This window comes from Rhinolophus ferrumequinum, chromosome 17, assembly GCF_004115265.2.
Source record: "Rhinolophus ferrumequinum isolate MPI-CBG mRhiFer1 chromosome 17, mRhiFer1_v1.p, whole genome shotgun sequence".
NCBI lineage: Eukaryota > Metazoa > Chordata > Mammalia > Chiroptera > Rhinolophidae > Rhinolophus > Rhinolophus ferrumequinum.
The window spans coordinates 33,463,873-33,489,495 of NC_046300.1; the positions used below are offsets into that span (position 1 = coordinate 33,463,873).

A 25,623-nucleotide genomic window follows, 5' to 3' on the forward strand; every position below is an offset into this window, starting at 1 on the left:
AATGAAAATGAAAACACGACGACCCAAAATCTTTGGGATGCCGCGAAAGCAGTCCTAAGAGGGAAATTCATAGCTTTGCAGGCCTACCTAAAGAAACAAGAAACATCACTAATCAACAGTTTATCTTCACATTTAAGGGATCTGGAAAAAGAACAGCAAAATAAGCCCAAAGGGAACACAAGGAAGGAGATAATAAAGATCAGAGCAGAATTAAATGAAATAGAAACCAGAAAAACAATACAAAAGATCAATGAATCCAAGAGTTGGTTCTTAGAGAAGATAAACAAAATCGACAAACCATTAGCCAGACTCATTAAAAAAAAGAGAGAGAGGACCCAAATTAATAAAATCAGAAACGAAAGAGGAGAAGTGACAACGGACACTGCAGAAATACAAAGAGTTTTAAGAAGTTACTATGAGCAACTATATGCCAACAAATTTGACAATTTGGAAGAAATGGACAATTTTCTAGAGGCGTACAACCTTCCAAGGCTAACTCAAGAAGAAACAGAAAACCTGAATAGACTGATTACCACCACGGAAATTGAATCAGTAATCAACAGTCTCCCAACAAACAAAAGCCCTGGACCAGATGGCTTTACAGGTGAATTTTACAAAGCGTTCAAAAAAGAATTATCACCAATTCTCCTCAAGCTCTTCCAAAAAATCCAGAAGGAGGGAAGACTCCCAAACACTTTTTACGAAGCCACTATCACCCTGATCCCAAAATTAGACAAAGACACCACAAAAAAAGAAAACTACAGGCCGATATCTTTAATGAACATAGATGCAAAAATCCTCAACAAAATATTAGCAAACAGAATTCAGCAATACATTAAAAAGATCATTCACCACGATCAAGTGGGATTCATTCCTGGTATGCAGGGGTGGTTCAACATCCGCAAATCTATTAATGTGATACACCACATTAACAAAATGAAAAATAAAAATCACATGATCATATCAATAGACGCAGAAAAAGCATTTGATAAAATTCAACAGCCATTTATGATAAAAACCCTTAAGAAAGTGGGAATAGAGGGATCTTATCTCAACATAATAAAGGCCATATATGACAAACCCACAGCTAACATCATACTCAATGGGGAAAAGCTAAAACCATTCCCCCTAAGATCAGGAACAAGGCAAGGATGCCCATTATCTCCGCTTCTATTCAACATAGTTCTGGAAGTTCTTGCCACAGCAATCAGACAAGAAAAAGAAATAAAAGGCATCCAGATTGGTAAGGAGGAAGTAAAGTTATCATTGTATGCAGATGATATGATACTATATATAGAGAACCCTAAAGACTCCACCAAGAAGCTATTAGAGCTGATAGATGAATTTAGTAAAGTGGCAGGATACAAAATTAATATTCAGAAATCAGTTGCATTTGTATATACCAATAATAAAACATCAGAAGGAGAAATTAAAAAAACAATCCCATTTACAATCGCTCCAAAGACTATAAAATACCTGGGAATAAATTTAACCAAAGAAGTAAAAGATCTATACTCAGAAAATTATAAGACACTGATGAAAGGAATGAAGGAAGATATAAATAGATGGAAACACATATCATGTTCATGGATAGGAAGAATTAATATAATTAAAATGTCCATACTGCCTAAGGCAATATACATATTCAATGCAATTCCTATCAAACTGCCAACGTCGTTTTTCACAGAAATAGAACATATAATCCTAAAATTTATATGGGACCATAAAAGACCCCGAATAGCAAAGGCAATCTTGAGAAATAAGAACAAAGTGGGAGGTATAACAATACCTGACTTCAAATTATACTACAAGGCTACAGTAATCAAAACAGCATGGTACTGGCATAAAAACAGACACATAGATCAATGGAACAGAATAGAGAGTCCAGAAATAAATCCACGCCTATATGGCCATTTAATCTACGACAATGGAAGCAAGAATGTACGATGGAGTAACGACAGTCTATTCAATAAATGGTGCTGGGAAACCTGGACAGACACATGCAAAAAAATGAAGTTGGACCACCTCCTTACACCATATACAAAAATAAATTCAAAATGGCTTAAAGACTTAAATGTAAGGTCTGAAACCATAAAATACCTAGAAGAAAATATAGGAAGAAACTTCTCAGACATTACCCGGAGTAAGATTTTTACTGATATACACCCTCGCGCGAGGGAACTAAGAGAAAGAATAAACATGTGGGATTATATCAAACTAAAAAGTTTTTTCACAGCAAAGGAAACCATCAATAAAACAAGAAGGGATCCTACTGAATGGGAAAAGATATTTGCCAGTGATATATCTGATAAGGGATTAATATCACAAATCTATGGAAAACTTACTCAACCCAACTCCAAAAAAACAAACGATCCAATTAAAAAATGGGCAGAGGACTTGAAGAGACATTTTTCTGAAAAGGACATTCAGATGGCAAACAGACATATGAAGAAATGCTCAACCTCACTAACCATCAGAGAAATGCAAATAAAAACCACAATGAGATACCACCTCACCCCAGTCAGAATGGCTATCATCAATAAATCAACAAACAACAAGTGCTGGCGCGGATGTGGAGAAAAGGGAACGCTTGTGCACTGTTGGTGGGATTGCAGACTGGTGCAGCCGCTATGGAAAACAGTATGGAGGTATCTCAAAATTCTGAAAATGGAACTACCTTATGATCCAGTAATTCCACTCCTAGGTATCTATCCGGAGAAATCCAGAACTTCAATTCAAAAATCTCTATGCACTCCTATGTTTATTGCAGCACTATACACAATAGCTAAGACATGGAAACAACCAAAATGCCCATCGGTAGATGATTGGATTAAGAAACTGTGGTACATTTATACAATGGAGTATTATGCAGCCATAAGGAAGAAAGAAATCTTACCATTTGCAACAACATGGATGGATCTAGAGAACATTATGTTAAGTGAAATAAGTCAGACAGAGAAAGATAAGTTCCATATGATCTCACTTATTTGCGGATTCTAAAGAAAAGAATAAGTGAATGAACTAATCAGAAACTGGGAGACAATGAGGAAAAACTGAGGGTTGCTAGATGGGCGGGGGGAGTGGGGGGTGGGGGGGAGGGTGAGGGGATTGGAGGGCAGTCGGTGACCACAGGATGGCCACGGGGTTTGAAAATTAATCTGGGGAACGTAATTTGGTGGTTACCAGAGCGTAAGGGGGTTGGGGGGTGGGGGATGAGGGTGAGGGGGATCAAATGTACGGTGATGGAAGGGGAGCTGTCTCTGGGTGGTGAACACACAGTGTGATTTATGGATGATGTGATTCAGAACTGCACAACTGAAATCTATGTAATTCTACTAACAATTGTCACCCCAATAAATTAAAAAAAAAAAAAAAAAATGTTCTTCCAATAAATGTGAACTCGAGTGTCATATTAAATAGGACACTGAATATATGATGGAAAAATATGTTGAATGTTTAAATAAAAACAAACTTATTACAATAAAAAAAAAAAAAAAAAAAAAAAAAAAAAAAAAAAAAAGAACTGCTTTACAAGGCAAAACTCCAGGAGTATTTACCATATTCTTTTACCAAAGGCTGCAGTAGGGGATGTGTGATAGGTAAGCATTCCTACCTTCTGTGAACCACAAAAAGCTAACAATTCCTGGTTTTATCATTCATCTACTTGACAAAATATATTTTGAGTATCTTTATTTTCCTTCCATCATTCTCAGGGATTATGAGTACTACAAATTACACCCACTGAATAAAGTAGTATAATACTTCCTTCATGGATCTCCTTAAGCTCAAGTCTCAAAGGCCTCTCTGCATTCCAGGATTTCAGAATTGGGTGATCAACCTACGTATCTGTACTGCTCCTGATGCTAGAGGCTTCGATTGTCCCATTTCTTAGCTTTAACCATTCTGAAATGAAAAATGCTCTCCCCTTCTTTCATTGGGCCTTATAAGGCAGCTTTCAGTCTGGTGGAACTCTTGCTTTCCATCAACTTTTCCTAGGGCCATTGTAGTTTTCTCTAATTTTAGTAACCAGTAACAAAGTTTTATTGGAAAAAAAAAATGTATATTTCTTTTGCGTGCTAGTCAACAATGGGCTCACAATCAACAATGGGCTGATCATAGTGTCACATTGGATTGACATCCTGAATGATGTTACTCCTTTGGTCCCAAAACTCACAGTTATCACATAACCAATCATAGAGAGCAATTCTTTTGTACATAGATTTGGAAGAATTTATTAATGACTTTTTCTTATATTTTGTTTGAGTTTGTCATATAATGACACAGTGCAGTGATTCTAAAGTGTGGTCCTTAGGCAGTGTCACCTAGGAGCTTGTTAAAAGACCTTCACCCCAGACCTACTGAATGAGTCTCTAGGGGTGAGCCCTAATAATTTTGTTTTTATTTTGTCAGCTCTCCAGGTGGTTCTGATGTACACTCAAGCTCGAGACCCACTGATGTAGTGTTTTGAAAGTAAATGAGATGTGATGATAGAAAAATTCGTGGGAAAGGCAATTTCTAGTTAGAATTAGGAAAATTGCACTGTAAAGGAATGGAATATCATGAGTCTCTTCTATTGCTTTCTTACTTGTTAGGATTTACAACTATTGACACAATCACTGGTAATGTGTACAAGATATCAGTTGCTCATATGTGAAGCAGCACTATCTAGGTTTAATGATCGTGTTAAAATTAGCAAGGGGAAAGGAAGACATATGAGAATGGAAAAAAGAATTGAGAGGAATTTAAATATTTATATATGCACGGATTAGCAGAGAGAACATGGAGCCCAGAAAGGAAAAGAATCAGAAAGGAATATTAGTTTCTTAGTCTATAGAATTTTTAGAATATTTATAGAATTAATACAGAACTATTAGAATATTAGTCTATACCTGACGAACGGGTAAAGGCAATTCACCAGTTCAGAGCAGAATCAGCAGAGATTCTGAAGTAAAGGGAATGTTCCGAGAATGAGAACAAATGATTACTGAATACCTACTCTACAACCAGGCATTGTTCCCGGGGCCATTGTTCTTGTTCCAATGAAGGACCATATAGAAATGGTCCCTGCCCTCACAGAACTTAGTCTAGTGGGGGTCATGAATCACTGAATAGCCGATTGTAACACAGTGTGATAGACGCCATGTTAGGGGACGTGCAAGGTCGCTATGGGAGCTCAGAGGAGCTGTGCTGACCCCAAACTTGGGAGATGGGACTCTTGATAATGGCTATCATGATATTTAGAGCAGAAAGACAATGTAGGAGCAAACTAAAGGGAATTAGTAAAGTATTTCTCTGAAGCTCATTTCTAATGATCTTTCTGAGGTGGGAAACATTGGTCTCAGTTTGAGGTTTTAATAAGAAATGTATATGTTGAGGACATGTGGCAGAGGGGAGACATCTTGGTCTATGGAAATCAAAATCCTTGGCAAAAGCAGAGGACTGGGTCCAGAGCCCTCTGTGAAACCATTTCTAAGGTTTGGAAGCACAGGCAATTATAACATTGGGGAGAGGGTTCAAGCGAAGAGAAAATGAATCTTTTTTTTTTTTTTTTTTTTTTGTCTTTGAACACAGAAAACGACTATTCTCCCCAATGGGAGAATAGGGCGTTAGCTACTCCGAGATCCTCTCAGGATAGATTATTGCCATAAGAGCTCCTCTGCATAAATAGCTATAAGAATATATGAGGGCCATATTCTTGGGTCCCTTGTTAGGAAATTTTGTCAGAGGACTGATGCTGATATAGCAGGAGATGTCCGATGGAATTTCATGGGAAGCCCAGTACAAAAAAGAAAGAAAATAAAGGGGGGATAGAAAGTCTGGAATTATTTTTTTTAATTTTATTAAATATATTGGGGTGATATTGATTAATAAAATTAATTTTATTTCTATGTTTTGGTTGTTTAACTTTTTATTTATTTACTGAACAATCCATTTTAAAGCAGGTAACATTTACTGAAGGCTTACTGTGTGTCAGGCTTTCAGTTTGTCTGAAACCTGTAACTTTAAGTGTAATTGGCCAATAAATTCATAATTGGTTGTTTATGTCAAGAGAGATAAGAAACGAGAAAGAATATGGCCACTTGTAATTCGTGTCAGGTCCAGCTATTTCATTAAGTTATTTTAAGTCAGGCAAAGTCATGAGGCCTATAATTGAGGTTAAAAATTGTTAAAGATTTTAACAAAAACAATCCTTGGGATTACCTTTTTTCAGGTCTCTTCTGAACCCCTTTACATGAATAGGCAGCAGCTGCATATTTGTATATAGACTGTAGAAATCACCCATTTGAGTCAGCAGATTCTGCATCTCTCAGTCCTGATGGTTTGCCCACATTGATTTTGTTCAGTCTTGCAAAGTATCCTGAGTACATGGTCACTGTTACAATCAAGTAGTTCTAACTAGTCCATCTGTGTGGATATCGTAGGAAAGGAAGTCTCCATATTATTCTTTCAGTATCTTAAATTGCAGCAATAATTCTACCTATGAAATATGCCCCTTTCCATTCTTGAGCAAATTCTTTGTCCCACCAAGATCAAAGGATTCCACTTCTTCTTTGAGTGACTTTCTCCTTCGACATGTTAAAATAATCTCTTTTTATTGGTTTTAGGGACCTTTGCAAGGTGCTCTTCAAAGTGTCTTTGTTATAGTTATTATTCTCCTCATTTATAATTGATTGGGTTGCATTATTTTCTTCACGTAAAACTCCCTTACCACTTTTGGGGAATTGCCTTCCCTTTTCTCTGATAATTTATATGGCTTTAACAGTTCTCTTTTTAGCTCCTACCTCTAACACTTGTTACTTTCGTTTCTTGATATGTGTATTTTATGGATAGCCAACAACAACAAAAAGTTATATAGGCTTTTCTTGTGTGTTATTGACTTTTTAAAGTCCTTCCTTTCAGTCGTCTCCTACATGGGGCCTGTAGTTACCACATTTCCCTTTTCAAAAATCTAGAGTGTGCGGGATGGGTTTCTTGGTTTTCCCCTGTCCCACGAGGATGGAGAATTTAATTATGTTATTAATTTTTGCTTAATGGTTCACCCACAGCAATCTCTTGGATCCATTTCTGATCCTGTTTAAGATGGAAGTTCCCTCTATTTCTCTTCCTGTCTATTGAGAAAGCCATCCTCAATTTATTAACACGCAGCCCACTGCCCACCTCCATCCCATCTCCCGTCCTGATTGAGCAGTTAGTTACTTCGTGTTTGGATAATTAAAGCCTTCCCTTGTTATTATCTGGACACATTTTTTTTCAGCTTTCCCACTGTCATTTAACATTTTCTGTCTCATCTTTTCACTGGGGTAATCTACAATACACATTTTTCTGTATGGAGCAGTTTTAACATGGATTGTTTTTACAACTGAAAAGTTTTTATGTCAAAAGTTGTAACACACATCTATCCTGTGAAGTTTATTCAACACGTATTCTTTGAGTGCCTGTTAGGTACCAGTTGTAGACACCAGATAAGCAGGAACCAGGATCTAATTTATATTCTAGTGAGGGGAGGGGTAGGGAGACAACAAAGAAATAATTTGTCAAATGTTAATAAGAGCTAAGAAGAAAAGAACATGAAGGATGATAGTTTAGAGCAGCCTTTCTCGAGCAGGTCTCCCAAAGGATTAAGCTCTCATGCCCTAAGGTACCATTTACAGATGATGAATTAACTTCTCTCCTATACAGCTAGAATGATACCAGTTGTGTACCATCCTTGGGAGATGGGAGAAAATAGTCACTGAAATCATTTTCTGTGGTGCTTCATACTCTCGTGGAACCCTGGTCGAGAGAGTCTGGGTTAGACAGGAACAGAGTAGGAGGGAGCGCTGCTTTGAGTCACTGGACCTGGGAAGTTCTCTTTGTCAAGAAGTCCTCTGAGCAGAAACCTCAGTTAGGTGTGTGAGGGAGGGCCCTGCAGATGCAAGGTGGGCATGAGGCACAGTGTTCCGGCCAGAGACAAGAGCAGGCTTAGTATATTTGAGGAACAGTTAAGAAGGCTAATGTGGCTGGAGCTGAGTTATCGAGAGATGAGAGGTCGGGATAAAATCAGAGAAGTAACTGGTGAGGGTGGAGATGGTGTGATGAGTCATGCCAGAGACATTTCAGCTCAAGTCAATTCAACAGAGATTTACTGAGCTCCCACTGTATGTCATGACCTGGGGGTTTCAAAGATGAATGAATCATGGTCTCTGTCCTCATGCAACTTACAATATAGAGTATATCACTTCATTTGACTTAGACTAAGTAAATATAGTGTGATAAATGCTACACCTTCACAATAAGCACATGGGTGGCCGTAGGTTGAGATCCCCCAGAAGCAGAGCCTGAGCCAAGCACTCAGGTGCTAGCGATCTGTAAAGGAAGTGCTCCTAGGAGGAACTCATGAGAGCCAAGCAAAGGTGGGGCTTCAAACAACAGACTCAGCCTGATCTGTGGGGATGTCTGGAGTGTAAATTACACCACAGAGTTTGTCGCACTTTGAGGCAAAGAGCTGAGGGTTTGTACATTTACACCTGCTAGTCATTGACTAGGGGCTGCCCAACAGGGTGGTGTCACTCTCAGGCACTTTCAGTTCTACATAGGTGAGGTGGCTCCAGTGTCAAACGTAATCCCCTGAAGAATATAGTGGAGAGTGGAGGCTGGGGATGCGTGCACAGAGCCCGAGAAAGGGATCTAAGGGGATCTTGATGGGGCACCAACAGTGTCCACCCCAGGGCCAGCAAAGCTTCTTAGACTAGAGGGTAGGACTTGAAGCAGAGGCAGAGGACAGTAAGCTTCCTCTTGGTGGAAACCATGCCTGATGCTTGACTCTGTGTCCTCAGCACCTGGTCTAGTTCTGACCGACCACAGACAATCCCAGAGGTGTTTCTGAGTGGGAATGAATGCATTCATGAAAGCCATCCCAGGCCCAGGAATTACTTTTAAGAAGTTTGAGGACTCATTTGCTGGAAGACACATGCCCCAGTAGTACCTCTTCATAGAGGATGCTAAGCCCTTCTGCATAGGAACGGCGAGGTGATAGGAACAGTGCTCTGAATTCTGGGAAACATAACATTAAATGGTATATTAACTTGAGTGTGAACAATTGAGAAGTAATGCATCTGAGGGACAAACAGTTCAAAGTACTTAGAGTATGATGTGCTTTATTAAAATTTACAAAAAAAAAACAGTGCAAATAATTTTTTTCGTTAATTTTCAAGAAAATATTTAGTGGGTCAGCAGCTAGTTTTTGTGACTTGGTGTTGAACTGAGAGGGACATTTCATCATAGAGAACTTGCTTAAATGTAGTTACAAATTAGCATGGATGAGTGGCACTGGGAGGTAGAGCTCTAAATCAGAGCTGTGTCAGGCACCAGGACGGGGCAGGAGGCTTCCCCCCTGAGTGCCACTTCTCAGTGGTTAAGGTGGGAAACCAGTAACACTGTGTGGATAAGGAGTCTGGGGCCACATCCAGGTTCAGGAGAGTACTATTAATAATAGATTAATACTAGTTAATCTTTCTTTCTTTTGTGATTGATTGATTGATTGATTGATATTTTTAATTAAAGTTTAGTGGGGTGACAATGGTTAGTAAAGCTAATAGGTTTCAGGTGTATAATTCTGTAATGCATCATCTATGTATCACATTGTGTGTTCACCACCCAGAGTCAGTTCTCCTTCCATTACCATATATTTGATCCCATTTATCCTCATCTCCCACCTCACGCCTTCTCCCCCCTTACCCTCTGGTAACCACTAAATTATTGTCTGTGTCCATGAGTTTTTGTTTCTTTGTTTGTTTGTCTTGCTCCTGTTGCTTTCAGTTTTATATTCCACATATCAGTGAAATCATATGGTTCTTGACTTTTTCTGTCTGACTTATTTCGCTTAGCATGATAATCTCAAGTTCCATCCATGTTGTCACAAATGGCACTATTTCATCTTTTCTTATGGCAGAATCGTATTCCATTGTGTATATATACCACATCATCTTCATCCAATTATCTATTGAAGGACACTTTGGTTGTTTCCACATTTATTTAGCAGTTACTACATGCCAAACATTGCTTAAGCGTTTTATATTATTTAATTAGTTCATCAGCAACTGTAAGAGACAGGTATTTCTATTGTCGTTATTTCCATTTTACAGATGAGAAAACTTTCCAGTCATTTATCCAGTACAATCATTTATTCCAAGGGCCACATTGTCCAGGTTTATGCAACTGGTAAGTGGAGGAGCTGGGATTTGGTCCTAGATTCTATTCATATTAATAATCACTAGAATAGTGTTGAATGCCATTATTGATTAGAGGACAGAGGAATGGCATATCGCATATTTGCCATCCTCAAATTCTGGTCTTTCCCTCACCTTTCAATTATCCTCCTTTTCCTTTCACAGCCAGTAAAACTAAACTACTTTCTCTTCCCTAATGTTCCATGCTCTTGTGCTTTTTGTATGGGCTGTTGCTAGGCCTGGATGGAACACCCTCCCTCTAGGACTTTGTTGGTTGTTAACTCTTACTAGTTTTGGGGAATTCAGTTCAGACATCACTTCTTGCAGAAAGCCTTCCCTGATTTCGTCAATCAGAAATGGTGCTCCTTCTTTGTGCTTTCTTATAGTGGTGTGTGCACCAGTTGTAGTATAACACTTTATTTTGAATTGTGATGGCTTACTTAACTTAAAATGAGCCAAAAGACAGAACCCATGTAGTGTTTTATTGAATGAATGAGACCAGATTCCTCACCTATCTCTGCTCCAAACTACTTGTGTTGTCTTCTATAAGTTACCCTCACAGGAGTTTGACCACATGGAATTTCTAGCTCTGCTATCTTTTTCCTATATCAGTTTAGAACTTCCAAACATATTATTCTGTAAGAATTTTGCCTGTTTATGTTTTCTAGTATATGCATACAATATGGTATTTCCTTCTATAAACTATACTCTCTCCTTTGTGGCTAAGCTTGCTAAGTGTGATATTTCCATCTGAAAAATCAAATTGTTGGAAGGGGTACATGGGGGCTTTGACTGTATTAATGTTTTATATCTTAAGTTAGCGGAGGTATAGAGGGGCATATAACATTGTTATATACACACGTTAAAATCTGAAATATTTTTAAATATAAAACTATTTACATTTTTATAGATAATATAAATATAGATATATCTTTAAAATGTCCAGTGTGTCAGGCTAAATCTGTACATAGTTACACTAAATGGGGGGAAAAGGTACCAGTTATTAAAACACAGATACATGGATATAAGATGTTACCCTGGTTGGGTTTATATGACAGATGGAGACAGGAATCTTGGGTAATCTGTGGGTCTTCATGAATGAAATCAATTAAGTTTAGGGAAACTATTTATTGCTAGAGAGATAAAAACATAATTAGCAATGATAAATCAGCCTATAGGGGTTCTAATTATAATGGAGAAAGATGGGTGGATTTCTGGAGATGTGGAAGTTTATATCTTATCTCTTTCTTTTCTTTTCAATTACACCTAAATCTCTTGCTAAGCAATTTCTGGGGGGGTAATGAGTGGGGGGAATTGCTTAAGCTAACTCATGATTTTTGTCAGATACTAACATATCCATTTCCTGAGATAGAATAACCAGGTTATATGTGAGGCAAGCAGGCTGAGAAACAGAAAGTGAATGCCAGCCTAGATGTTCTTTTTTCAAATGCTGATCCTCAAGCAAGAATCTCTTTGTTTCCTGTTACCTCTTTTTAGAATGATGAAACTCTCAAAGAGAAAAAGATTTTTTTTTTCTAGTTAAAGATTTAAATTACTCATGCTAGTTAAATATCAGTGAAACTGTCCTTATTTTACCCAGCAGATAAAGCTACAAGTTTATAAGGTGAGAAAAATTTCTTCCCCATTTGAATGCTGTGAAATATATTTTTAAAAGTGTCAAAGCAGGAGAGGAGCTAGTTTGCAGGCTCACACTTCAGGCTTCCATATTTCTAATGTGGCAAATAAAGTCATTTTCGAACAAGGTGGCTATCGTTGGCGGAGTGTTCTGAGGGGACCTCACTAATTCATTTAAAAACTAGGTCATACTCCACTACAGCAAATACAACTCCATAGAAAATTCTGAGCAACAATAGCTTTCCAAGATCCAGACACTTGATCACTTCATTTCACAAAATAACAGAATTTGGTAAAACCCCAGTAAAGAAAATTGAGACTTTCTTCAAATTCTTTAAGATCTACTCACCTCTTTTATTTAGTTACCATGGCAAACTAAACTAATAGCACAACTATTTTACATATATACTTATAGTATGTAGAAGTTCTGTATCAGGAACTTAGACTCAAATTTAACCAGTATTGGTTTCCAGATTGTTACAGGAGAGCTACTAGAGGAGGTTTGGGGAAGGGGCAGACTGAGAATCCGCATTTTAGCAAATACTCCAGGTGATTCTGTTGCACACTTTGGGAAAAGCCTCAGAGAATAACTCCGAGTAATGCTCAAATAGAAATTGGCATTTAGTTAAGAAGTGCATAAAACAAGTGAAGATATCACCAGAGATTTGATCCATTTGGTGTGATGAGCAAAAGGTAATAGGTTCTTTTTGAAATATTTACTTAATCAACTGGAATTAAACCTAGTCATGGACTTGGCTTTTCAATTTGTTCCACTGAATAGTCTTTGGAGTATTTATTACTTATGAATTATTTTTGGCCTTTCTTTCTTTTTAAAAATCTATTCTCATAAATTATGTGGCCACTTTCCTCTGTTTTCAGAGTCTTTATGTCATCAGTGATTTGTGTTGCAGAGCTTACTTTTCCTTGTTAAAGAATGAGTCCATCGATCTAGCAGTTTATGCTGGTGTTCTCAAGCATGGCTGCCTACACATCACTTGTAGAAGTTTTTCAGCCTAAAGTTGCCCAGGTTCCACTCCTCACCCAGATCTGAATCTCTAGGCACAGGACCCCAAAATCTCTTTCCTTAAAAGCTTTACTGTGCAGCCAGGTGTGAGAACCACTGGTTTAATGATAGCAAAAGAAACTTTCTTTGAGACTTTCAAACATATTTTTCTTGACTAGATATTTCATTACTCCTGCTCTAGCCAGAACCATTGTTGTGCTAGTGTCCCTGAAACTCTGAATTTTGGGCTATGCCATTTCTGATAGAGATATGACGAACAGTGTCTGAAACTGTTAAGCAGGCTTCACTCTGGGGCCGGTAAGGCAGAGAGGCCCAAGACATATTGATAGAGGTGAATTTTTCTCTAAGTGGCAGTTTGATCACCTTGATAAATAGTGAGAGAAAAGTGCTTGAAGCTGTGTCACATGACCTGATCTGAAGAGCTAGGGAAAGAAAGTTTTGGAGCATTTAGCACTTAGACCTTTGAATCACTTTGGTACACCACTGAGATAACAAGAGCTTGACTATGCTGAACAACAAAGTTTCTAGCTGGCCAGCCTAAAAGTGCTTAGGTTGAGGTCAAGTTTGAGAGATGGCAGAGGCACTGCGCTTCCTGACTTCCAGACTCTGGAATTACTGACAGAAGGATATCTGGACAATTTTTAAAATCTCTATGATAGGTTATTTTACAAACTCTCTAGCTTATACCTGAATTGTCCAAGATACTGAGACCATTAGCGCTCTGCATGTTTTTCCTATATGCTTGCTTCCTCCTGGGTTTGCGTGTGTAGATTGTAAATTTCCAGAAAGCGGAAACCATGTTGTTCTCTGGCCAAGTGTATAGCACAGTGCCCCCCAGACACTCATACCCCATACTTTAGGATGACCATGTGTCTAGGAGGAGCGTGCAGGCCCCACTTCTATTTTCCACACTCAACCATTAAATTGGCACAGGTTTCTGCCCCATAGATTCAAAGTGGGTAACGTGGGAATTAAACACACGTTCCCTCATCTGGTGTCCAAACTATGAGCGTCACCAGGACACCCCATGTTTAGTCATTCACTGGAATGCTTTGCATTAATGGAGGAAGGAAAAGAAAAGGTCTCGAAACTTGTAGATAACAGGGAGCAAGAGTTATAACCATCGTTTTCTGACAGGTGCCCTTAAAATCTTGCTGCTCAGAGCGTGGTTCTCAGACCAGGAGAATCATCATCACCTGGTCTTGTTAGAAAGGCAGAATCTCTGGTCCCCATTCTAAACTTACTGGATCAGATTCAGCCTTTTAACAAGACAGCTAGATAAATCCTATTCATATTTAGAATTTGAGATATCAATTCATCAATCGAGCGCCACTAAGCCCCCGAAAACAGAGACTCAGTCCTTTGTGCCTGCCTCGCACCCGCTCCATTCGGTAGCAACCGAACCTCCAGGGACATCGGAGAGGGTGCTGCCGAGGGCAATTTGATGATTGGTTGGTCCGGCCACGTGACCAGCGCTGGTCCTTCGGCGCTACCGGATTGGCTCTCGCGGACGCTGACGGACAGGGCCGGGGCGGGCTAAAGCCTGGTCGGAGGGGCGCGAGCGGGGGCGTGAAGGCGTGAGAGCGCGAGTGCGCGTGCGGGTGCGGCGAGGCTTTCTCCCGAGCCGTCGGAGGGAGCCGGAGCGCTTCTCCCGAGGTAAGCGCTGCGGGGTGGACCCCCACCTCTCCACGGCCAGGTGCTAGCGGTCGGGCTGGGGCGGGCTGGGCGGGCCAGGGGAGGTCTGGGGTCCGCCTGCTCCGGGAGCCCTGCTTCGGGTAGGATGCAGACCTGGGCTCAGCCATCCCCACTCGGTGCCTCGGTTTCTCTTCTCCTGCCCTCTAATGCTCCTCCCCATCATCCTCACCCCGGAGACGGGTCCGCCCGTGGGGAGTTGCCCACCTGGCAGCCCCTTCTCCGCCTTTGTTTCCCGCCCGGAGGGATGCTGGTACCGGCCCCCTACCCAGGTAAAGGATGAGGGTGGTGGGACTGGGGTGTCACGGGCATCGGTTGGGGGCTGCGGCCAGGGTGAAGGTGGCTTTAATGCAGTGGGACCTGTCACATGTGAGAACGAAGGAAAAAAATGTAGTGTCACTTTGGCCAAGCCGAGGGACTCGAACTAATCCAGTGGCGGCGAGAGAAGCCAAATTCCTAACGCAGCTGTGCTGGCAGGGGTGGGGGACAGGACGGGTGGACAGAGCCCAAGTGCTGCCCCACAAAAGGCTTCTCTGGACCTGCACGCGAGCTCTCTCACTCGAGTTGCACCGAAATCTAAGGCTTTCAGTCTGCCGAAGGAATCCAGAGATTCGTTAAGAGGCGGAAAAAAATTTTTTTTTTTTTTAAGCAGTTGGGTTCTGGTAGAACAGGTCTAAATGAGAGGTTACAACAAGGAATTACAGATACAATGAAACTGATGACTGGTAAATTGCGAAGAGGGAAATGCCTGCAGTGAACTGCAGACCAGACCATCACACGGTTATTCTTCAAGAAGACAGGGTTTTTTAAGGGAAGGGGGTGGTAGTCTCTGTAAACTAAGGTTTTTCTGGGCCTGCCCAAGCGAGTAATTACTTATTTTCAGCATGTTAATGGGCTGTAGGGAGAAAGGAAGGCAGGGTGTAAATTACACCTATTCAGACCTCCTTAATTCTTTGAAAAGTGCGCGTTTATAGAAGACCATTTGGGTACCAAAAGCCATTTGGGTGTGTGTTGGGGCAGAAGGTTTGTCTTTTTTTAAGTCATACTTTAAAACGGGAGGATGTGTGTAAAGCATCCCCTGCCTCTCCCTCCTTCTTTTTTCCCCAGACCGGCAGTAACAAGAACATACTATGCGTTTTATAATGAAATATAAAAAGTCCCTTCGATTTTCTACTGGTTAAGTAATTTATTTGAGACATCTGGTAGTCTACTCAGTAAGAAATGGTTCAGCTGTCAGCTGTAAGAAGATTTTACTGTATTCTGGAGTTTCACTGTAGTCCACTTAGTACTTTTTCTGGTATGAGATGGACAAGACTCTCTTTATCTGATTCCTTGGAGACATCCTGATACTGTTTCAAAGCCCGTTTATTGCTCTTACCTTCCCGTTACAAAGTTTTGTTTCTTTAGGAAACAATGTTCATACATCTAAGACACACCTCATGCCTGTGAAATGTCTAGACTTGTGAAATGTCTACACTTGCTGAGAAATTAATTTACTTGTCAAGTTAAAACAAACGGAAGAGGGGGTATTTAAATTTTTTAGGAGGGGATCAGAACTAACATTTATCAGCTGTAGCAAATCAACTTTTGGTGATTTTTCTGAGGTGGATGAAAGTAAAAGTTGAAGTTGCTACAAATCTTGTTGGGAATATAGCAAATGACCCCAGTAAAGTGAAGTATATAGTGTCAACTGATAGTTTGGAACATAAAGCAAATTAATGGGAATAATTTAAAAATTTGTCAGGGATTTGTTTTTTTAGCTGATATGCGATGGTGGGGAAGGAATTCTGAATGAGAGGTAGGTGGTATAGTTTGAAAGGTCTATACTTTCATATTTTTCTCAAATGTCAGTTTTTAAAATATAAACTACACAAATGGCATGACAATGTTTATGTTTAGCCTGTGGAAGGGAGTCGGGGGTTTTGAAAAGGTTGAGAAACACTTATTTGGTTACACAGGGAAAACAGGAAGATTGACAGGCTTAGTTCATTTTGAAGGAAGCAACATGCCTCAGTGACCTACAGGACAAGGTTTTATTCTCTGATTGAATAAAAGCCCACTAGTGTTGCTTTCAAAGCAACAACAGAATCACTTCCTTTCTGTCCCCTGGGTCAGGGACAGAGAGGATAGAGAGTGAATGAGAGAGATTAGAGTCCGACCTGCATGCCTAAGCAGTAGTGTCCTTTGAGCAGGATCTGTGTCACATTGTGTAAATATAAGAGCCTGCACGTTGAGAAGGGTCTGAGCACCTTCCCTGGGATGCCTGCTGTAAGATAGAGCTGGATAGCATTGCCACAGGTGGGCCACGGGTGAGATCATCTGATACAGAAGCACTGAGGGGAAAGGAGAACCAGGAAATGTTTAATTCAGTGAGGCTCTGCTGCTTGCCTTTAGAGCCTTAAGGAGGCATTTCCAGGCAGAGCTGCCTCATTTATTTGCTAACCTGGCTAAGCGTTCATTATGTGGCTTCCAGAAGACCTGCCCTTCGTGAATGAGTCTCCTGTAGAGGTTCTGTGGCTCAGGTTATAAGCATGAGTTATGCTTGTAATGTGTTCTAGAAAAGAAAGGCTCACAAAGACACAAATCTAGGCTGCTGTTCTTTTAGGTCCTTGTCTTATGTCACCCATGGGCTTCTAGAAAACAAGTTGTGCCCTCCCTACCAGTAGATGGCACTGCTGCCTCTGGGAATTCCTGGAGCAGATGAAATGTGGAGCTGGCAGACCAGCAGTGTGTTGCCTCTAGTCTAGATTTGAAAGGCTGTGTTAGCTCTTAGAGATTCCCCCCAAAAAGAAAAAAACGTTCTGAAAGCCAGAACTGTTTATATGTGTGTTATTGGCGATTGAGGAATGAGTGTGATTACTTTGCTTGTTGTATGTCCTAGGAGAGAAGGCAGAGGGTAAAGGGACAAGCACAGGTTTTAAAAGCACATAGCAGACATGTTGGTGACTTGAATGAGGTTGAAATCATGATTCAATTAAAATTCCCAACAACTTCATCGTTACTAATTCTTTGCATATAAAACTCGTCTACTCACTGCACAGATGGCACTATGGAAATATACACATGACTTTTAAACCTGATCAATATCCAGTAATTACAAGCTCTGAAGATAGTAGTAGGTCAAAGTTATTCTGAATTAGTGTCTTGAAATACTTGTTAGGAATTTTTAAGTTTTAGATTTTCTTAGCTAATGTTCTTTCACGATTGTATTCACAATCCACATCTTGAACTTTGGTTTTATTGACCGTATTTGCCGGGGTTCAGTCATCCGTTCCCCCCCTTCTGAAGTATAGTTATTCTTTGAAATTGGTCTTGGAGATGAATTTTGTAGCCATGATATCGGAGGGGGGTGGATGTTGTTGCCAGTGAGGTTACAGCACACACAAGGGCCTCAGCTTTGACCCCGTCTGAGGTACAAGCACGGTTGCCACATGTCGTCACCCCAGTCACCTTCTTCCCCATGCAGCTCCCATGCTATAGCTTAGCTCATCCGTGGTTTATTTCTGTCTCTCCAACTGATCTGATGAGCTGGTTTTTACTACCAATGCCTAATCCTAAAACCCTGCTGGTGCTAGGTGGCAGTAGTCACAACAGGCTGTTCACATTACCTCATTATGTGACCTCAAGTAAATCTCCTTGTCTTTTTGAACCTCAGTTTTCTCACCTGGTGACTGGGATTGGTGAGGTGGCACGTGTCTTTTAAAATTCCTTCTAAGTCTAAAATTCTATGGTCAAGTGACTCTCATAAGGCATTTCTGAAGCCTCTGAAAAGTTCTCATTTAGAAGGTATTTTCATACTGTGAGCCTAGGACAAAAAGAAATCTCACTAATATTTCTTCTCAGAAATGATCATGCATTGTCTTAGAATCCTAACAATTCAGAGTTGGAAGAGATCCTAGAGATGGCTTAACTCAACCTTCTTATTTTATAGACAGGGACTTTGAACTCAGAGCTGAGGACTTGACCAAGCTAACAGAGCTGGTTAATGGCAGAGGATTAGTTAGAGAACTAGGACCCAAGCTCAGACTCATCTCAGTCTTCCCTTCTCCAATGCTGCCTTTCTTCACCTGCTGTCAGTACACAGAATATGCTGTGTGTACAGCGCTGGAGCCAAGAAAATTGAGTAATTCCTTAATGTAGTATTTTAAAGCCACAGCATGAATAGTGTTAAGTTTGGGCAGAAATCCAAGGCCAGGCTTCTCTTTGTAGCTCATTCTTTTCTTCACTGACTGATTTTGAGCAAGATTCTTTGCTGTGCATGTTTAGGTTGTTAAAACTTTTTTGCATGGAAATTCCTGTAAGGAAAAACGTCCATTGTCCGAGAAGAGTCATTTCCCAATCAGATGTTCTTAAATTGGGCCCATGGACTCTGAGGGCTGTATGGATGGAAGAGTATTTCCACATAATTGACTTGCTTTGTAATCGTATACATACAGAGGGTGCCCCCAAAAATGTATACACATTTTAAGAAAGGAAAAAACTGAATTCATGTTACACTGATGGTAACCACTTTGAGTACCTCTTGTAACTGCAGAAGTCAAACATGACTTGTATTCATCTTTTGTTATTGGTATATATTGAGTATTACAATTTTAATACAGTTTTTTCCTTTCTTAAAACGTCTGTACATTTTTTTTTTTGGCATTCTCTGTCTTTTCTCTATATATTTAATACATTATTCTGAGAAGAAGGTCCTTCAACAGATTGCCAAAGTGGTCCATGGCACAAAAATGAGGTAAAAATTCTGTAGTAGGTAGTGGACAATCACCAGAATAGGAGAATTTTTGAGGACCTAATGAAACTATGGTGGAAGAGGGTTTGCAAGTGGAGTACAGAAGTAAACCTATACAAGTTCTTAGAACATTTTACCTGTATTAAAATGCTTAAAATTGCTCACTGAATAAAGATGCTAATAATAGCGTTTTGCCCATCTTAAATTGGTAATGGCTATGCAAGTTTTGATTTCATGATCATTTCTTGCTCAATAAGTACTTCCTCCTAATTTGACCAAAACACTTGCAAATTCACGTTGCTTTATTAAAGGTGACATGCATACTAAGAGGCTCCCTTCTTCCCCAGTTCGATTTGATTTCCAGATAAGTCAGTGCCCTTCTGACTCATGACGTAGAGTATTTGACTCCTGTCTTTCACTTCTGAGGCCGTAACATTTTACTTTCTTCTGTAAGCTTCTAGGACTCACCGTGATCTCAGGGATGCAAAACAATTTACATGCCAGAGTTAAAAAATCTTGAGGTTCCTTTATTTGTTCCCCAGGGTTTACCACAGAAACCACTGCTGTTCCTTCGCTAATTACTTTTATTTCCTTTTTTTATTCTAACCCCAGGTTCTCTCTTTTTCTAATTGTTCCCAGATAGGGGTGTCTCAGAGTATGTATATATTGAAAATAAAAATTCTTGGTTTTTCCAGAAGGTATATAGAAGTTAATTTGTGTTCAGTTCACATTTTGGACAAGCGAGGCATAACTTTGGAGATCACTACAGTTTGAAAGACATCTGCTTGAAAATCTCTTGATGTCTGTCCTGTGACACCTTGCCAACGTTTGATACCATGGTGACTCACACTGGTGAATGCCACCTTCTGGTACCTTTTTGGGTATGGGCCAGAGTAGTGTTTGTTCTTGATTTAGCAGAAGAATACAAATTACACTTTTTTCTTCAGAAGGTTGTTGTCGATTGAATTTATGTAATAACAGAAAAAAGTCAAATTTATGAATTCTGATCGCAGCACACTGAGTTATTGTGAGATTTGGGAGGCATCATTGATTTCTCTGAGTTTGCTTCCTTGTCTGGAAAATAGGAGGAGAGAGCAGTGACCACTGAAATTTTTTTCCAGTTCCAAAATCCTGTGATTATGAAATTCTACTTGGTACCCAGACTAAACATGTCCTAAACATCCTGGCTAGTTGGGAAATTCTTTTATAATCAAAGTCAATAATAATTCTTTATATCTGCAAATCCCTTTTGTGGTTTACAAAAATATTCTCTAATTCTTTATCTCCTTTCTACTTAAAATGGGTCCAGAGAACAGTATTGGTATCATCTGGGAGTTGTTAGAAATGCAGAACCTCAGGCCTCCCCCAGAAACTTCTGAGTCAGAATCTGTGTTTTATCAAGATGCCCAGGTGCTATGTGTGCACATGACAGTCTGAAAAGTTCTGCTTTGTCTCATTTTTGAGTCTCACATTGACCCCTGGGTCAGTGAGGGAAGCAGGTTATTTTACAGATAAAGAAGCCAGGAAACAAAGACACAGAGTTGTTAAGTAACTAATCAAGGTTACTGTGCTTCTTCTCACCCAGAACTCTGTACTTGAATCCTAATGTTACTTTTTGGGATTGGGCTGGAGTCAGGATTGTATGATAGAGACTAACTATCAGGTAGGTAGATGCCCAGCAGCCCACGGTCTTAGTTGTAGTTGTGTGGCTGAGTTCTAGCCAACAGAATGTGAGTGGATGTGGTAAAGTGTTGGGATGCACTTCTAGGGAAGAAAACAGAAAGAGACAGAATGCCCACTGAGTTCCTCCATGCTTTTTTATATTCCTAGCAGGCTGGAATGGAGAGGACCCCCTAGGGCAAGCTTGGAAATTATATTTTAAAGATGGCAGGACTTTTGTCAGCCTGTGTGCCTGCATCACTGATCAGGGAGGGCCACTCCACTGACTGGCCTGTTCACCTGTCCAGTATGTCTACAGGAGCCAGAAATAAACTGGTAGTAAGCTTGACCATTGTATGTGTTTGGGTCCATGTGTTCAGCACTTACCCTCCTCTTAACAAATTCGCTTGAGCACTGGCTTGGGACTTGAAGTTACAGATCTGTTGGTGTAATGCATTCATTCACTTTTCATCTTTGGCAGCTGGTGATCGATCAGCTGTGGTCCAACATGCAGAAGTGAGTGGTGAAAAGCAGCAGAGCTGATGGGTCATGAGGATGTAAGTGTGTTTGAAGGCTCTCACACCCTCTTCTCCAGGGTAAGTCAAAGGCCTTCTCTGCCATTGTTTCTCTTGTTTTTTACTAAGTCGTAGAGCCTGTTGTCTCGACAGCCTCTTGGAGTCAGTGCAATGGGGGGCGGGGGAAGGTTCTCAAGACTTTTATTGATTTAATTCAGAGGCGCCATGAAAATCAGAAATTACGAAGATACAACCATGATCAGGGTGATGGGATGGAATCTGTGTGTGGAAATATCTCAACACAAGAATGTTTTTTATTAGTTTCAGGTGTACCAAACAACATAGTGATTACACATTTATGTACCTTACAAAACAGCACAGGAATGTTTAATGAGCTAGTGTGGGATGTGATTTACCTCTGTGTGTGGAGGGGAGGGGTTGTTGGGCTTCCCCGAAATATACTGTACAGAAGGGAATTAGGCCTGACTGCTGCTTGTCTGTATATCATATTGTTAGCTCTGCTGGCACGTATTCTGCTCTCCCAGCATCCTCCTCCATGGATCACTTTGCTTGACTTTTCCTTCATTAATCACTTTTTTTCCGGAGGGGAAACAGCCTGCCAAAGACTCGATGGTTCCCAGTTTGGTAGATAATAGCGCTAGCAAAGCACAGGGTCTGCGCATTGCGTTGTATTTCATCCAATGTCACTGGAAGTCACATGTCCTTTTACTCCTTTTCTATTTGCAGTCCCTAGGGCAGTGGGTAGGGGCACTGGGAAAATTATAACCATAGCTGGCTTTGCATTTTCATTTGTGCTGAAGATTTTTGAGGCCAGAAGAAGACCTTCACTGTGTGGTATGCCCTTCTCAGAGTCTATGTGCAGGTCCAGAAAGGTGGGGTGGAAAGGACGTCACATCCTTTCTGAGCTCTCCAGCTTCTGGACCCTCAACTAAAACCCAACTCCCTTAAGGAGAAAACTATAATTAATACAAATCTAAGTAGAGATAAGGATGGTTGAGAAAGAGGCACAGGGTGATAAAAAGTGCTCAGCTGAAAAACTGGATGGAGGGTTTTAAGCAACTTCGTTCAGTACTGTGAAGCCCTTGCCAGATGATATCCCATTGCCCAGACTCAGACAGAGGGCACCCAGCAAGGCCGAGGTCCTTCCGTGCTTCATATGGCTCAGTAATGAGTACAATTTACTGAATAAAATGGACAATTAGGGGCCGTAGCTCTCTGGAGACTCCCATAAGGGTACACCACTACTGCTCTGGTGCGTAGAGGTAAGCAAAGCAGAGAAAAGGCAGCTGCAGGGCACATTAACAAATGAAGAGTCCAGGTGAGCAGCCAGATACAGACTGTCGCTCAGTGCCTGGTGGTTGTAATGAAAGGACCTGGTTTTTGCTAGGTTTTCTCATTTTCCTTTATGGCTCCCACATACAGTCCTCCCTCGGTACCCACAGAAGACTGGTTCTAGGACCCCTCAGATCCCAGAATCCCAGGATGCTCAAGCACCTTATATAAAGTGGGGTAGTATTTGCGTACAGGCTAAACAGGTTATGCCTATGCATCACTTCATTCATTTGGAATCGTGTAGTGCTTGGTGTGTGGAGAATTCAAATTTTGCTTTTTGGAACTTTCTGGTTTTTTCTTTTTTTCAAATATTTTCAATCCACGGTGGGTTGAATCTGAGGATGGGAAACCCACATATTTGAAACCTGTGGCTATGGAGAGCCGACTGTAGCTTCTATTTTAAAAGGGAACTAAAAAGTATAGCATGCCAGAAATTGTACTCAGCTGGCCTGTTCTGCGTAAATACTGTACAAGGATCAAATTATAGAAGGAGCTACTCATTAACTATTGATTAAGGGGCCAAAGAAAGTAACGCCAGTGATGCCAGAGAATCAAGGGCTTCCGTCATCAGCACTATTGACATTCTGAGCCAGGTGGCATTCTTTGTCGTGGGGGCTGCCCTGTGCATTGTAGCATGTTTGGACTCGACCCACTAGCTGCCAGTAATGCTCCCCCCACAATCATGACAATCAAAAATGTCTCCAGACATTGCCAGATGTCCCGTGAGGGGAAACATTGCCCCTGGTTGAGAACCAATACTGGAGGAACACAGTGATTTAATCTTGCTCTGAGTTTCTCTGGGACTGTATTTTAATCATTTATTCTCCTTTTGCTATGGCTTCCCTACCTGTAAAATAGATGCAGCATGAATAACCCAATAGCCTAAAGAAATGATATACACAGTACTGTGTGACTACTTGGGAACTCTTTAAATGCTAAGAAATAGTACCTGTCTCCCCCAATTTCCAGGACCCGAGGATCACTCTTGATCCTTGTGAAGGCACTAACTGAGGAGCAGTGGGGTTTGAAGAGGGCCACAGGCGAGCTGTGGGACATGATGAACAGGAACTGCATTCTGATTTCATCTGAAGGCTCCATGTTCTAACTCACGGTGACAGTATATTCGGGTTGAAGGCTTTCTTTTCCCAAGTGAAGACATGGGAGAGTGGAGGAGAAAGAAAGAAGGCTATTCAGAAGAGCAGTCAAGGAAATTACTTTTGATGGGGTGATCTTTTAATGTGTTGAAGGGGTGGTCTTTTAATGTTACAGTGACTCATGTAGAATTAGACCAAAGGACATAAAGAAGTAACCCCCGAAAGAAAAATATCCTCCCAGATGACTACTGATCCTAGAATAGATTTTGCAAGTAATACAATAAAGACCAGAGAATGTTTGGAGAAATCTGCTTTTATTCTAGAACTTGCACATTTGTTTCTCCTCTTGTTTGAGAATATGAAAGGGGTATCTTCAACATATGCCCTTTGAATGATTAAATAAAATGTTTTAATATGACATGTGTTCTTTTGATACTCTTCTAGTAGTCTGTGTTGGAATGGTGGAAGGGGTCATAACCTTGACCTGGACCTGAAGTATTCCGTTACTTTACTAGAAAGCCACATTCTGACTCTTAAGATAGGGCCAGTGCAGGGATTAGATGTAAACTGTCCTGGCAGGTTTGAGTTTAGCCTGGCTGAGTTTCTGGTCCCTATAATTATTAGACACACTCACAAAATTTACAACACATGCGCTCTATCTAATATGTGGAGAAGCCATCTTAGACAACCTTGTCCATTTACATTCTGTCACATATTTATAGTTGTAGGCTTGAAGCAAAACTTGTAAGCATATTTGAGAAGGATTCTGTGTACCTTGAAGAAAGAGGCACTTCAGTGTAGCAGAGAGGTGCCCAGTGAAAGAAGCTCCACTTTGATGGAGGTAGGCTGGTGTTTGAATGTTGAAGTTTTTATTCTAGTGCTACTCAAAGTGTGGTCCTGGCCCATCAGCATGAGAATCACCCAAATACTTGTCCAAAATGTACAGTCCTACTGAATCAGAATCTCTGGGAGTTGGCCTAATAATCTGTGTTTTAACAAGACCTTCAGGTTATTCTAATGGACAGTGCAAGTTGAGAAGCACTGCTCTTATGGTTTCTGATGTAGTGGCATCTTAATGAGTTGTATTTGAGGAAGGCAGGCTACTGAGAGAGTATTGTATTTTTCCAGGTGGTCAGAAGCTGTGTGAGATTTTTCTGGGATGACCTCTTAGATCATTTTCCCAAACCGTGGTCTAAACCTTTTCCTGCACTGTCTAATATAGTCGCCACTAGCCACATGGATCTATTTTTATTTAAATTAATTAAAATTAAACAGAATTTGAAATTTAGTTCTCCGTGGGCACTAGCCACATTTCAAGTGCTCTGTAGCCACGTGTGGTTAGTGGCTGCCATATTGGATAGCACAGGCCCAGAGCATGTTCATAGTCAGAGGAAGTCCTGTTGAACAGCACTGCTGTAGTCTGTAAGGACCTTGTTTTGTGGAAACCCACATTTGAATGATAATGTGCCCTTGTTATAACAGGACCTCCACTCATTTAAAACGGACTTGCATTTTGGACTTCTCCATCCTGGGGATCCTTTCAGTCTGTGAGTGTATCTTGCTGAACCTTTTACCTTGCTGTGACATATGTCTGTTACACAAAGTGCCATGGGCCTGTCTCTCTGACACAATCGAGTGTACTGCCTCTAAAATATTTGCCCTTTGATCCAAGGCTGCCAAGCTGTCTCTTTCCATTTTGTGTCTCCATGCC

General features: G+C 40.6%; 1 protein-coding gene across 4 annotated transcripts in view; it reads left to right on the top strand.

The window, feature by feature from the left end:
* TMEM108 (transmembrane protein 108) overlaps positions 1-25,623 on the top strand; it is a 471,148-nt gene that overhangs the window by 189,844 nt on the left and 255,681 nt on the right. For 2 of the 4 annotated variants that reach the window (XM_033132610.1, XM_033132613.1), the window contains exons 1-2: positions 14,425-14,523; positions 21,432-21,546. The gene's annotated coding sequence lies outside the window, so the exon portion shown is untranslated. Of the gene's footprint in view, positions 1-14,424; positions 14,524-14,720; positions 14,832-21,431; positions 21,547-25,623 lie in introns of those variants that run through there. The other 2 variants (XM_033132612.1, XM_033132611.1) reach the window with 2 other exon arrangements.